General features: G+C 43.9%; 1 long non-coding RNA gene across 4 annotated transcripts in view; it reads left to right on the forward strand.

Moving 5' to 3' along the window:
* Positions 1-4,189: 4,189 nt before the first annotated feature.
* Positions 4,190-16,242, forward strand: part of LOC308592078 — a 49,042-nt gene continuing 36,989 nt past the window's right edge. For all 4 annotated transcript variants that reach the window (XR_014010352.1, XR_014010353.1, XR_014010354.1 and 1 more), the window contains exon 1: positions 4,190-4,340. This is a non-coding gene — a long non-coding RNA (uncharacterized lncRNA). The remainder of the gene's footprint in view (positions 4,341-16,242) is intronic.

A 16,242-nucleotide genomic window follows, 5' to 3' on the forward strand; every position in this document is an offset into this window, starting at 1 on the left:
ACAAACTGTAAAATCCAACAGTTGTTTTTTTCTTTCTCAGGCAGGCAAATTGCAAGTTGTTTATGCTCTTTGCACCTGGCAGCTAAACTCTGGCTGCTATGGAAAGTCCCTCCAAGAGCTTCGTAAAGCTTGTAGCCAAAACATTCTATGGCTTTGTTTCGCTTTCCCAGGCTCACAGTCCAGCCTCTCTGCTAGTAACTTTCCACCATCGTTACTTAGCAAGAGTGCATTCAGGACTTCTTATCAACCACAGGAATTTGTGGAATGCAGGCTTCAGCCTCTGAGCTGCAGGCCTCCTTCCGGAGCTTTTGTTTTTCAAACGCAGAGCTCCCGTGAACCAGGGAATTAATCAACCTGCGTTCACACTTTTAGCCCGAAATGCAGCATACCTTGATCTTTCGTTGCTTGGAGAACACTTTCCTCTGGGTGTGTTCAGCCTCTGGCTTCTTTCAGACGCTTGCCTTCTCCCTTGGAGCAGAGGAGGACAATCCACCAGCCTCTCATGCAGATGTCCGATGAATCGCAACCATCCTCTGCTACCATATGTTAGTATCTTCGCTCACAGTCAGAGGTACCTGGCCTCCCCCGAGGCAATTGAGCGAGATACTGTGTTTACCTTCCGTCTGCGACCCCGGCAGGCTAGGTAAACAAACCCGGTGATTCTTCTCATTAGACGTGAGATAGAACACACCCTCTGCTTCTCTGCTTCTCTCTCCCTCCCTGCATTCTCCCAGGGAGGAAAAATGAGACAGACAGGAGTCCTTTTTACATGTTTTATTCCTGTCACTCAACAGTACATAGAAATGTGACTGTTCCCTTCAGACTCCATCAGAAGAGACACACAACTCCTCCCCTGTACTTCCAGCACAGGTCATATGACACTCTGAGCTAACATCCGGTGCTCAGTACAGAGAATAGGCTCCTCCTTTTCCCCAGCAGTACAGCAGCAAACCACAACATCCTGTTTTGCATTCCAGCAATCTGGAGCTGGCTTTTGCCTTGCTGCTTTTTCCCAACAGTATTGGCTCTGGCTCCACTTTCTGTTGGCCTTCCTGCCTTCTGCTCATTAGTCACAATGAGCACCAGCCACATACACAACCCAAGGTGTTGTGGCACAGTCTTTAAGCCTTCTCCCACTGAGATTTTGTCCCCATAGAACTTAGTGTTAGATAGATTTGGAGTGTAGGGGAGGATGTATTATTTAGTGATTTTCCTTCCTTTGGCTCATGTGTGTGACAATTCTTATACAGATTCAACAGAGTTAAAAGTCACCATCCTTTGCAACACAGAATGGACATTTCTGGGACGAAAGCTATGTAGCTTTCTATAATTATTGAGGAAGTGTTAGCAGACTGGATCATTTGTGGATTTCACTGCTTTGTAAGCCCTCTAGACAGAAGGTTCAGACACAGCTGACTGAACTGTAAGCATATAAAAAAAAATGTTTACTTACATAGCCTTGTGCAAGGTTCAGCAGAAACAATAGTGTAAATCAAGACAGGCAAAAACTAGTTACTAAATTGCAAAACACATTGTTGAAGATCAAAATAGACCTTCTTGCTCAGGAGAGCAAAAGATATGCATCCTATCTGCTCGTCAGGAAGGTGCTCAGGCAGGAAGAAAGTACATAGGATAATCTGCTTTGCAAGAAATCCCCTCCAAAGCAAACAGAGTGAAATGACCTCACAGAGTTCTCTCTAGGAATTTTTTACTAACCCTTAGACATCTAGGAAAAATGAAATTTTATATTTGGCTGCAACATCATTTTCCCATGCTCAGCAGGGTGCAGGATGGGCTCTGCCTGCCATTGTTTCCCTCTACTGTTGGCCTCCCTTGCCTTCTGCCCCTCCTCTCTCCCCTCCTCTCTCTTTTGCAAAACCTAGGCCACTTCTATGTGTACTTATATGTGTGTGTGCGCGTGTGCGCGCATGCGTTTATATATAGTTTTCTTCAGAGTAGACCCACTGGAATCACTGGTGCAAAATAATTAATGACAATTAATTTCAGCGGGTTTATTCTGAGTATAACAAACTTTGGATACAACCCAGACTCCTTTCTGCCATAACAATCTTATCTCTTTGGCTTCAGGACAAAAATCATTGTTGAATATGTTGTGGTGCTTCAGAGAGCCACTACCATCCTTCCCCAAGTACACACATATAAGGCATCTAGGGTTACTTCTACTCACAGCTGTCAAAATTTCCTCGATTAACTTCTCCTTGAGCTCGTCACTGAGATTGTATCCATCCAATTCGAGCTTCGTATTGATTATTTTTGTCACAAACTTCTTGGCCTTATTCCTGGTCCAATTCTTGAATTTATCAATCATGCCACCCTCAAATCTGTGGTTCTCACCATGGTCTTCATCCTGGTCCTCGTCCAGAGACCGTGTCTTAACTTGGTTTTCATCCTTGTCCAACGTGTCAGCATCAAAGTTACCCAGTGTGCTTGTAGTCAAGGCCAGCAGCATTACAGCTAGCAGGATGCACCAAGACTTCATGATGAGCCGAGACTTCAAATTCAGGGTGCCCTGATTTAGCTGACAGAAAGGAATAGAAGAATGGAAGGACTGTCCCTTGTCTCTGCCAGAGATGGGGCTCTCTGCATTTCTTATATAGCTCTCTTCAAGCTCTCTCTTGGGTTATGCTACCAGCTATTGGACTAGAACCAAGGTCGTTCAGGTCTCAGTGAGGCTTATCACCTTGTTGTTGTTCCAATCTCCAGGCTGCTCAGTGATTTCTGCACAATGTATTTAAGAGGTACATTAACTTTTCAGCAGAGTCATTACAGAATACACAACTCTGTTGCATGGACAGTGTGTGAGTTCTTCCTCATCCAGTCCTGCCAGCTTTTTTCGAATTTCATATCTTTCAGATTTATTTTGTTTCCCTCTTTCATCAAACGTTGAGCTGAACATTTTAAATTTTCCCAGCATCAATTGCCGAACAATATCAACAGTCACTGGCACAGCCAAAGATACCTTTGCCATACTCAGTGTTTTAGTGCTATTAACAACTCAGTCTCTTTATAAGTCCCAACCCTGCCTTAAGATTTCCACCTTAAGATCACAGTCAAAACAATATTATTTCTCATGGAGGAAGTAATGGTTGAATTATTTCAGTTTCTCAGTGACTTTTTTAAAAAAAAGAAAAATATTTTTTTCTCACTGAGAATTCCCTTGTTTATTTAATTTTTTTTCCAACCATAAATCAGGCTTTCCCCTCTACCATAGACACTTTAACAACCAGTTTTCCCTCTCTTCATCGTAAAGGCCGAAAGGAGACCGAAAACATTTGCATTATATTTAATTATACCAAGGGCATGGTTTCACATGTAGGATTGTAGAGAAATGATTGTGTACATGTGCCTAGAAAACAGAGTGGACTTTTTTCATTTTAGCTTGTGTGTGTGTTAGAGAGCTATATTCAACCCCCTAAAAAGAGAGAGCCAGTGTGGTGTAGTGGTTAAGAGCGATAGACTCCTAATCTGGTGAACCGGGTTCATGTCTCCGCTCCTCCACGTGCAGCTACTGGGTGACCTTGGGCTAGTCACACTTCTTTGAAGTCTCTCAGCCCCACTCACCTCACAGAGTGTTTGTTGTGGGGAGGAAGGGAAAGGAGAATATTAGCTGCTTTGAGACTCCTTCGGGTAGTGATAAAGCGGGATATCAAATCCAAACTCTTCTGAATCAACAAGAATTGAGAGCCTCAAGTGCATGGGTGGTATATTAGCTGGGTGTCCAATAGGGGAGAGGGGCTTGAACTGATCAAGCTGTGATTCTGTAACCCAGGTTCAGGTGCCATTTCAGGTGTGGAAATAAAATGAAAACATCAAAGTTATTTAAAGCTTTTTCCACTGTTGGGGTAAGTATACGATCATCTGATCATTGGTTATACAACAATAATTCAAACAAAGAATGTTTCATTATTCACATTGCATTTAATGATATGCAACTATATCAAAGATAGTTTCCAATGCAGGATTCTACAGAAATGAGTGTGTACATAGGTGAATTTTAAACAGCTCCCATTAAGCCCCTCTTTCTGCCACCACTGTGATATGGGGGTGCAGATTACACAACTCTGGCCATGCCCATCCATTCCTTGAGCAGGTTCCATGGCCAGTCCTGGTAGAGCCAGTTGAGATGGGCTGCAGTGGGGGCTTGCTTCATTATGACATCATTCAGAAGAATTGAGAGCCTCAGATGTGTGGGTTGTATAATAGTAGGTGGGGGGGCCCAATGGGGCAGAGAGGTTGGAACTGATTCGTAGCTGAATCTGGGATTCTTGGTTGAGGTGCCCAGAAAGAACATCTGCCCTAAGGATCGGACGATTCCTCAGGTATTTCTTCTTCTTCTGGACCAGTTCCTATGCCCTTTATTTTTTCCACTGTTTCCAGTGTTTTGTCAATCACATTAGTCAAAAGCCCCACAATAGGCACTCCGATCTTATTCCAGCCATCAAGCTGTAGGAAGAAGAAGAGAGGGTAAGGCCAAACAGCTGCACCAGTGGCTTTTGAACCCTTCCTACATTGACTTGCCTATGAGAGAGCTCATCACCTGAAGCCCTTTAAAAATTGCATCAAGAAGGTCAGCTAATTAGACCAAGAAAATGGGCAATAGTTTTACTCGAGCTATATCCAATGCTGTAAGCATGCAAACCAGGGGAGGCTAATGCAACAGAACAAACAGAGCATTTCCCCATTAACCTCAGTCTGCCATCCACCAACTCTCACCTGACAGCTTCTTAACTACAACCCCCACTCGTGCAGAGCTTTCCCCCTTGCAGAACTCAGCAGCAGAGAGAATGGGTTCTGCATGCATTGGCTCTGGCTCCCTAACCGTTGGCCTTCCTGTCTTCAGCCCCATCAGTTGCAATGGGCACCAGCCACTACTGGCACATACACAGACAAATAATAATAATTAAAAAAAATATTTATACCCCCGCCCTCCCCAGCCAAGACCGGGCTCAGGGCGGCTAACAACCAATAATAAAAACAAGTTGATTGAAATGCAACTTAATGCAACACAAGATTAAAATACAACATTAAAACATCAAAACATTAAAATGCATAAATAAAATCTAAGCTTATGACATTAAAAATGAGGAGAGGGGCTTGGAAAATAATGATGATGATGATCTTGTTCAGAGCATACCCATTGAATAGTAATTTTTATTTTTATTTTTATTTTATTTTTTTGGAGCACTGCAGCAAAAAATTTGCATACTGCTCATCGTTTTCATGGTCTGTATCCAATGCAATAGGCACACATACCTAGCCTGCATACCGGTGCAGGCTGATAAATCAGGATTGAATAAGGCTCTGCCCAACTTAACCTCAGTCACCCTCAGTCATCCTCCACCTGCAGGTCTCTTAAAACCAACCCAATGAATGATACAGCCTGTAAGCCTCCTCCCACTGTGCTTTTGTCCCAATAGAACTAAGTGTTGAATGGATTTGGAGTGTAGGTGGTTTGAGCCGACCCAGGACAGCTGTAGCAGGATTCCTGTGTTGTAGGATGTTGGACTAAATGACTCTCAGGGGTCCCTTCCAACTTTACAGTTCTATGGCAAATGCAACTACTGTTACGTCTACTCACAAGACCTTTCTTGATCCTTTCGACCTTTCCCTGGAACTCAGCCTGGTATTCATCATTACCCAAAACACCTGTAGTATGAACCAGCAGCATTACAGATAGGAGGATGGGCCAGAACTTCATGATGGGTTGGAATTGGAGTGTCCTCTTTCAGCAGCAGCAAAAAAAGGAAAAGAAAGAAAGAGCTGCTCTTTGCCTCTGCTGTGCCTGAGATGGTGCTCTTTGCCTGCCTTATATAGCCTTGTTTGAGCTTCAATGGGTGATGCTACCCTACTTCTGGACTAAAACCAAGTGCCTTTCAGAAAGACAATTAGGCAGTTCATGCTGGCATGGTGAACACAGAGCTCATTGCCCAGGCTGAGTGAATTTCCTCGACTCTCTTCCTTGATTGTTTCTCCAATTCGTTCTGCTCTGGGTCCCACACACTTTGATAAACTGATAATTTCTGTGCACAGGTCATGCCCAATTTGCCACAGCTCCCCAGTCATTTTCTTATCTTGCCTCTCCCTCCTATCTCATCAATATGAATGAGTACACTCAAGTCTTGGTTCCAGAGTTCCCAGAGGCAACTGGTTAGCCACTGTGAGAATTGGATGCTGGGCCAGATGGACTTGAGCGACCAGGTTCTTCTTAAGTTCTGATGGCATGAAAGAGTGTGGAAAATCCTACATAGTGCTGTCAGAGAAACTCACGAGCAATACTGTCAGGCTGCTGGGAGCGACTCCCGGCTGGTTGTCCAGGAACGTTCAAAGACAAGGGAATGTTTCTTACTATCCGCTTTCTATACAATATTTACAGAAAGAGGCTATAGAACCCAGCCTCTTGGAAAATGGCATTGATCTGAGTGAATCTCCACCCCCGTATCTCTCCCACTTTCTCATTTGTCTCTCTTATAGGTGCTGCTATGCACCCTCTGTCTTTGAGGTTTTGCTCTCCTACTTTCAAGGCTCGCCAGGTACTGGGAGAGGGGTGGGTGTTGGTTTCTATTTCCCTCACTGAGCAGCAACTGCAGTCAGAAGACATTGTTTTGTATTCCACAGTCCAAGTTACTGTTGGATTCCCACGGGAAATGGGAGACTGGATGTGACGTTCACTGGTTTCCTGTTTTTCACTGTTCTCTCGGTTTCTTTGTTAGAGAGACGGTTGCTTCTCTGCTCTCACAGAAGCAAGATGCATGTTTGTATTCTCTCAGCATAGAGAGGAAATAAAGTTAAGAATGTGGCACATACTGCTTATCCTTCTGCTGTGTGGACTGCTCTGCATGGGCTCAAGATGAGACGAGCCTGTATCAGCTTCAGATGGCTGAAGCTGGTCAAAATCTCACAGTGGGTGGGTCTGAAATGCTTTCTAAAGACACTGTCCATCAGCTGTCACCCCCCTGGTGCTTCCTCCTCCTCCTCTCCCATTATTTCCCAACTTTCCCCCTCATCTGCTTCTGAGCAGATTTACAACCCCTGTGGTAAATCTAAACTGTCTTCCTCTTCCTCCTCCTTGGAAAGGTCAAGCTGGGGGGATGGTCGCCCCCATTCCTCCTCTGCCCAGTCCCTGACACATACATTGCTACACATTTGAAATATCGCATTCAATGGTTGGATGGGGAAGATATGAGCCCGGTTTCAATTTTAATGGAAGGTTATATAGAAAAGTACCTTGGGTATGTGATGAAAGATATCAGTAGCTCCAATGATGGTAAAAGAGAGCCAGAGTGGTGCAGTGGTTAGAGTGCAGGACAAGAACCTGGAGATCAAGGTTCAAATCCCCACTCAACCTTGAAGGGTTGACCTTGGGATCAGTCCCTGCCTAACCCACATCACAGGAACACAGGGGGTGCTGTGGTCTAAACCACTGAGCCTCTTGGGCTTGCCGATCGGAAGGTCGGCGGTTCGAATCCACAAGGATGGAAAGGGCAAGCGCGAGGGATGCAAAGTCCTCCTTGCTCATATTGCTTTGCTGTTTTCCAAGCACACTGACCTGGTCTCCTTCAGTGTGCAGGATTTTCTTCTGTGTACAGGACTTTAACAGAATAATGCTTTAAAGGGTTGCTGCTTTGTTTTTGTTTTTTTTTTAAAAAAGAAATGTGAATGGTATGTTGTGTTTGACTAAGTCTGTAAACTGCCCATTAGCTATTTGATAGTGTTTGTGTGTCTTGCTTGCTTGACAACAACAGTGTTGATATGTGTTGTGACAAAACCAGCCAAGGGTATGATGACAAAAACTTAACAAAAAAAAACCCTGGTTGATTCCATAATGTAAGCTTTTAAATATGTTGCCGAAATGTTACTTGATTTTTATTATGTTTTATGTGTGTTGGGAGGCACCCAGAGTGGCTGGGGCAGGGTATAAATAACAAAATTATAAATTATTATTATTATTATTCTGTTTCTAGAGGGGTAGCCATGTTAATCTCTTGCTATGAAAACCAAAAGCAGCACCATAAAGGCTAACACACTGATGTAAGGTTTCTTGGAGCAAAAGCTCATGCCTATAAATGTGGCACCTTAAATGTGTTACTTTTTAGGGTGTCACGAGAGATGCTTTATGTTTATTTTTATTTTCTGTGCACCTGCTTGTTGCAGCAAAATGTTCATGGGGCTAAAGAGGAGGTTTCTACCTGCCCATTCAGTTCAGAAGTGCAGAAGCGGCCTAGATTAAGACAGGAACCGAAAATGCATCAATCAAAATAATTGAAAGCTTTATTGCTGCTGCCATAATTGATTGATTGATTGATTGATTGATTGATTGATTGATTGATAATTTGATTGTTTTTGCTACAGAAAATGAAACAATGTGACTGGCAGAATCCGAGACCAGGGAGAAGAGTCGGTGGAAGAAGACTGGAAAAAGTTTAAAGACTATTTGCAGAAATACTGTAAAATTAATGAATGTTAGAAAAATGTTGGAATGAAGTTATATGGCTTTAGTAGAAATGTTATAAGGAATTAAGTATAAATAGATTAATAGAGCATTAAAGGGAAAAATAAGGTTAGAATGTGTTAAGACAATTATAGGATAGAAAACAGAGGAAGATGGAAAGGAATTGCTGAAACAATTAATAGAAGTGGAATACAAAAAGGGAGGTGCGAGGAGGTCGTGGAAATTAGTAAAAGAAAGATAAGATATTGAAATTGGACTGTGTTTTAAATGGTTTTTGTTTTGTTTTGTTAGATGTATGTTAGTGTTTTGCAGTTTGTTTGTTTTTGCACTGTATTGTATTGTTGTATGTTTTTTTTCTTTTTTGGTTTTTTGTAGTGTTGTGTTTAATTTGTTGGAAAACTAAAAAATATTATTAAAAAGAAAAGAAAATGAAACAATGGTTGCTATCTTTGCATTATGCTAATGTTCAGTCAGTTATATTAAAGTCCCTAGTTTTCCATGTAGGATTGTACAGAAGGGGGGCAAATGATCAAACAGCTCCTGATAAGCCCCTCATTCTGCTGCTGCAGTGACCTGTAGACAAAGGTTAGGTAGCTACAGCCATGCTCAATCTTTCCCTGAGGCAAATATCACCCTGTGAGAGCCAGCATCTCAGGCAGCAGAGTAGGCTCACTTCGCTGCAGTGTGTTTGTGATTGTGAAGGAAACCATTTCTGCCCACCCATCCTGAGAAAAGCAAGCATTCACCATAATCACCAAAAACTCAAGAGTCTCAGGTGCACAGGTGGGGTATTAGTTGGTGAGTGATCCATTGGAAGAGAGAGGTTGGACATTATCTCTACATCCATCTTTCATTCCACAATCCCAGTGAAAGTGCCAAGGAGGAACATAATCATGGTTTGAAACATTTCCAATTCCATAAGCTTGTTGTTTTTTCAGTCATCACACACTAGCTGGTTCCATTTGGCTTTCAACTATTGTTTTGCCCCCTTGAACGCAGCCTTGGCAGCTGCTTTAGAGATCTTCCAGGCTTCCAGCATCTATTTGCAGAAAGAAGAAGGAAGGTGAAAGCTTAACTTCTGCGACAGTGGCTTTCGAACCCTCTCTACTTTGACTTGCCTGCCAGAAAACATACTCCCTGAGCTCCTTTTAGGATTGCATCAGGAGGGTCAGTGTAATAGGCTGAGAAAACTGGTAGTGGGCTTCTTTGGGAGCTATATCCAATATGGCTCTGCCCCCAAACTTCTTCCAAATCCAGAGCAGTGCAAGTGACCCCCAGGTTGGCCCAGGGCAGGGTGCTCTTATTTGGAAACCACCACCCCACCCTGATTGATGCTATGGGCGACGACTATTGCATCAATAGGAGTATAGCATCTAGATCAAGGGAAGTAATAGTGCCACTGTATTCTGCTCTGGTCAGACCTCACCTGGAGTACTGTGTCCAGTTCTGGGCACCACAGTTCAAGAAGGACACTGACAAACTGGAACGTGTCCAGAGGAGGGCAACCAAAATGGTCAAAGGCCTGGAAACGATGCCTTATGAGGAACGGCTAAGGGAGCTGGGCATGTTTAGCCTGGAGAAGAGGAGGTTAAGGGGTGACTATGATATATATATATATATATATATATATATATATATATATATATATATATTTAAAAAAAGATATTTATTAAAGTTTTTTTTTAAATATAACAATGAAAATGAAAAATAAAAAGAAACAAAATATAAAATACAACATAAAAACAGTTTAAAAACAGATAATTTTCCATATCTTCCTTACACTTATTTCCCCAGACCTCCTCATACCTCCCTTCTTTGTATTCCACTTCAATTTGTTAGTTCAGCAAATCCTTACCATTAAGCCAGTGTTTCCCAACCGGTGTTCCGCGGCACACTAGTGTGCCGCCAGACGTTGCCTGGTGTGCTGTGGGAGGGAGGTGGGCGAGTCGGGCTAATCCTCCGACGAGCTCCACCTCCAGACCCATTGCTCAAATCCTTTAACCCAGGAAGGCAGGAGGGCGGGGAGGGGGGGGAGAGAAAAAAGAAAGGGTGGAAAAAAAGAAGGGGAAGAGAAAATATTTTTTTAAAAAAAGGAAAGAGAGGAAAAAAGCGAGGGATGGAGGAAGGGGAAGGGGGAAGAAGATGGGGGTCTTTGTGTATAAACAGAAGGGGAGGACAATGAAGAGGGGCGGGGCTTGGCAGGCAGCAGATAACTGGGGAGGGGGGCGCAGCTGGCGGCGGCTCAAGGCAGGAAGGGAGGAGCTGCCTCGCGGAGAGTCTTGGGCTGCAGAGATTTCCCGTTCAGGAGTGCGGGAGGCCACGCCATGGATGGGAATCTCCTCCTCCTCTTCCTCCTCCAGGAGAGAGGGTGGTCCGCCCCACCGAGTCGGGCCTGCTCAAGCGTGGGAGCCTATAGTTAGAGCTCAGCTCCTTTTCTTGCCTTCCCCGCCCCCCCACGGAGCACATTTTCCTCGCCCCCCCAACCCCCGCATGTAGAATAGAAGCCCTCCAGCCTCCACGGTGCACAAACTCTCCCCTCTGCAACGAAGCGCTTTGTTGCATATCTTTGGTGAGGTTTTTAGGCAGTCTTGGTGCACCTTAAATCAGCGCTAATTGCGCCTGGACGCAGTATTTACTTCCGAGTAGGCCCCCTTCTCCCCCCCCCCGGTAGCACCTGACGTTGCTATTCGTATCATCAGGTTTGTTTGTTGATAATTTAATTGTTTTAAAAGCATCATGCTAAAGAGCTCTCTCCCACCCCCAGACCCTTGGGCAAAACAGAAACACATACATACACAAACACAGAGATTGAGCCCTGCAGGTTTTATGAAATGAATGGATTCTGAATGCCTGTTTCAGTGGCTTGTCCGCCTTAGGCTGCTGGGCCAGACACCTGTTACACGGTGCAGTCCGTAAGCTGTGAGCTCTGCTACCTGCCGCCGAGACCACGTAACGACAGTCTTGAAAGACCTACATTGGCTCCCAGTACCTTTCCGAGCACAATTCAAAGTGTTGGTGCTGACCTTTAAAGCCTGAAGTAGTGTCTCCGCCACCATCGTTCAGCCCAGACACTGAGATCCAGTGCCAAGGGCCTTCTGGCAATTCCCTCACTGTGAAAAGTGAGGTTACAGGGAACCAGGCAGAGGGCCTTCTCGGTAGTGGCGCCCGCCCTGTGGAATGCCCTCCCATCAGACATCAAAGAGATAAACCAGTGTTTCCCAACCGGTGCGAGACGTTGCCTAGTGTGCCGTGGGAGGGAGGCGGGCGAGTCGGGTGGCGAGAGGCGGGGCGGCGGCGGCGAGGAGAGGCCGCCCAGTGCGGGGCTCTCACCGTCTGCCTGCATGGCTGCCTGCGTGGCGCTGACGTCATGGGGCTGTAACGTGCCCCACATAGGCATACGCGGGGCGGCGAACGAGCTCCCTCCCACATCCCATCGCCGCTCGCTTCGGCCGGCCTACTGGGCTGTCGCAGGCGGAAGGCCTGCGCATGCGCGAGGTTTCCGCACCTTCGGGATTCCCTTCACACCTTCCTCCTCCCGTGTCCTTGAGAGCGCGGGAAGCAGCAGCGCGAGACCGGCGTTGAGCCTGGTAGGTATTGCGCTTGCCAAGGCAGTCATTTGGGAAATGAAAACTTGCAAAGCAAGCAACCAGTTCAATCTGAAGTACGTGTATGCTTAATATCCTGTATCTGAAACCTGTTCTGCCCCTCCCCCACACTTGGTGCCATTTTCATCTACACATGCAGCAGAGTAAGTTGACCCAGAATAGTACCAATTCAGATGGCAGATGGGAGAATGACAGTGCTGAATGCTTTCCCATGTAGAACAGTCCCTGCAAATAAAAACCTAGCATATTTGGAAGAGGGATGCTAGCCTAACCATTACCTTCTATGCTGTTACTATTTTTTTATTTTTTTTTTACATAAGTAAAAAGTGACCTTTCCCCATCTGGCATGGTGGTGTGCCTCGAGATTTTTTTCATGAAACAAGTGTGCCTTTGCCCAAAAAAGGTTGGGAAACACTGCATTAAGCTTTTACCCATTTGTAAACCTTTTTTTTCGTATCTCCTAAAGCATTACAGCTGGAAACCCCTTAGTTTCTATCCAACATCCTTCTAGCATTCATTAATTTTACAATATTTCTTTAAGTAGTCTTTAAATTTCTTCCAGTCTTCTTTCATTATATCTTCTCCCTGGTCTCGGATTCTGCCAGTCATTTCTGCCAATTCCATGTAGTCGTTCACCTTCATCTGCCATTCTTCCAGAGTGGGTAAATCTTGTGTTTTCCAATACTTTGCAATGAGTATTCTTGCTGCTGTTGTAGCATACATAAAAAAAGTTCTGTCCTTCTTTGGCACCAATTGGCCGACAATGCCCAGGAGAAAGGCCTCTGGTTTCTTCAGGAAGGTATATTTAAATACCTTTTTCAGTTCATTATATATCATTTCCCAGAAGGCCTTAATCTTTGGGCACGTCCACCAAAGGTGAAAGAATGTACCTTCCGTTTCTTTACATTTCCAACATTTATTATCGGGCAGATGGTAGATTTTTGCAAGCTTGACTGGGGTCATGTACCACCTGTATATCATTTTCATAATATTCTCTCTTAAGGCATTACATGCCGTAAACTTCATACCTGTGGTCCATAACTGTTCCCAGTCAGCAAACATAATATTATGTCCAACATCTTGTGCCCATTTAATCATAATGGATTTCACCGTTTCATCCTGAGTATTCCATTTCAACAGCAAGTTATACATTCTTGACAGATTCTTAGTTTTGGGTTCTAACAGTTCTGTTTCTAATTTTGACTTTTCCACCTGGAAGCCGATTTTCTTGTCCAAATTATATACCTCCATTATCTGATAATAATGAAACCAATCTCTCACTTTGTTTTTTAATTTTTCAAAACTCTGCAATTTCAATTTGTCTCCTTCTTGTTCCAAAATTTCCCAATATGTTGGCCATTTGGCCTCCATATTGAGCCTTTTCTGAGCTTTTGCTTCCATTGGTGACAACCACCTTGGGGTTTTATTTTCCAATAAGTCTTTATATCTTACCCAGACATTAAACAATGCTTTCCTGACAATATGGTTTTTGAATGCTTTAGGTGCTTTGACCTTATCATACCATAAATATGCATGCCATCCAAATACATTGTTAAAACCTTCTAAGTCTAAAATGTCTGTGTTTTCAAGAAGTAGCCATTCTTTCAACCAGCAAAAGGCTGCTGATTCATAGTAAAGTTTAAAGTCTGGCAGGGCAAATCCACCCCTTTCCTTTGCATCTGTTAATATCTTAAATTTTATTCTGGGCTTCTTGCCCTGCCAGACAAATCTAGAGATATCTCTTTGCCACTTCTTGAAGCAATCCATTTTGTCCACAATTTGCAATGTTTGAAACAGAAACAACATTCTTGGCAATACGTTCATCTTTATCACAGCAATACGACCCAGCAGTGAAAGCCTCAAGTTTGACCAGATTTCTAAATCTTTTTTCACTTTGACCCAGCATTTTTCATAGTTGTCTTTAAATAAATTCCCATTTTTGGCTGTCATGTTAATCCCCAAATATTTCACTTTCTTCACCACAGTCAATCTAGTCTCATTCTGAAACCTATCTCTTTCAGTCGGTGTTAAATTTTTCTCTAAAACCTTAGTTTTTAACTTGTTCAATTTAAAACCTGCCATTTGACCAAATTCTTGAATCAGTTCTAAAGCTCTTTTAGTACTAGATTCTGGCTCCTGTAGCGTCAATACTAAATCATCTGCAAATGCTCTCAGTTTGTACTGTTTGGCTCCGACCTGTATACCTTTAACCAGCCGGTCCCTTCTAATCATATTTAGCAGAACCTCCAGGACCGATATAAAAAGCAGTGGGGAGATTGGGCACCCCTGTCGTGTCCTTTTTTCTATCTTAAATTCTTCCGTCACCACATTATTTACAATTAATTTAGCTTTTTGTTCAGAATATATTGCACCTATACCATTTTCAAAACCTTGGCCTACCCCCATCCCATGTAGATTTTTCTTCATAAAACTCCAAGAGATGTTGTCAAAAGCCATGTTCAAATATATAAAAGGATGTCATATAGAGGAGGGAGAAAGGTTGTTTTCTGCTGCTCCAGAGAAGCGGTCACGGAGCAATGGATCCAAACTACAAGAAAGAAGATTCCACCTAAACATTAGGAAGAACTTCCTGACAGTAAGAGCTGTTTGACAGTGGAATTTGCTGCCAAGGAGTGTGGTGGAGTCTCCTTCTTTGGAGGTCTTTAAGCAGAGGCTTGACAACCATATGTAAGGAGTGCTGTGATGGTGTTTCCTGCTTGGCAGGGGGTTGGACTCGATGGCCCTTGTGGTCTATTCCAATTCTATGATTCTATGATTCTATGATTCTATGATTCTATGATTCTATGATTCTATGATTCTATGATTCTATGATTCTATGACTGTGTACAGTGCCAGATTACCAAATAGGCAGAGCAGGCACTTGCCTATGGGCCCCATGCCTTTTAGGGGCCCCACAACAATAGATCAAAATTCCAACTCAACTTTAGGAATAACGTTCTGGTGGAAAGAGCTATTGGACAGTGGACTGGACTCCCACAGGAGGTGGTGGACAATCCTTCATTGGTGGTTTTGAAGCAGAAGTTGGGTGGCCATCTGCCAGTGATTATTTAGCTGTGGTTCCTGCACTGCAAGGGGGTTAAACCAGATGACCCAACTCTACAATTCTATGATTCTATGAAAACTATAATTATTTGGAACCACCAGTCCTTGCCTGTGGCTCCAGTTTCTGTGGGCCTCCCTGCCTTCTGCCCCATCAGTCTTACTAGACACCAGCAGTGTATCACACACAAACACAAAGCCTTTGCTTAAGGACTGTTAAGAAGGTTGTGAATCGCTTGGATAAGTTTTTGTGCCACAAGTTTATTAATAATAATAATACTAGACAAGAGTGTGCCTCTCACAATCTTATATGATCATTTTTCTTGTACAAGCCACTGCCGAATACATTGTGGAGACTTTGAAGGAACATAGGAACACAAGAAGCTGCTTTTACCATGTTGTTTCATCTGGTTCATTATTGTCTGCATTGTCAGCGACTCTCCATACCTTCAGACAGAGGACTATCTATGCGCTACCTTGAGATTCCAGAGATTGAACTGGGGTTTTCTAAATGCAAGGCAGGTGCTCTACCATGCTTCCCAAAAATACACATATTGCATTTAGCATTGCTTCTACTCACCTTGTTCTTAGTGACTGCAAGAAAATTGATTACTGCTGGACTTCCGGGTTAGCGCCATCGGCGAATGGCGGAGTTCCTCCAACCGGAGGAACTGGCTCCGTGGAAACTGGGTCTTCCCGCCGCAGCGAAGGTGGGGACCCGCTAGAAATCCCAGGCGGAGGAAGCCTGGGAACGTGGGGTTCGGCAGGACACCAGGAGCGCCTCCCCTACTCACGGGGAACCCCATTTCGGGGTTCCGGAGTGAAGTGGGGTGAGCGGCGCGGTGCTGCGAACTGATTGCTACTTTCACGGAGTGAAGACGCACAGCCATTGCCGGAGAGCGCTGACTTTTTCCTGTGGACAATTGGATTTAAAACAAGTACCCGTGAGTAGAAACGGGAAATTGGATCAAGAAATATCCTAATTTGGCACCGAAGCGGGAAGGTTCAAAACAGGAAGTCCGCCTTCCGCTTTTTGTATATAGACTGAAGCAAAAACCTTGTAAGCTAAAGCCTGGAAAGTTGTTTAAAAAGTCTAAATTTCCTTCA

The sequence above is a fragment of the Podarcis bocagei genome (genome assembly GCF_964188305.1).
Source record: "Podarcis bocagei genome assembly, chromosome: 7".
In the NCBI taxonomy this organism is placed as follows: Eukaryota; Metazoa; Chordata; class Lepidosauria; order Squamata; family Lacertidae; genus Podarcis; species Podarcis bocagei.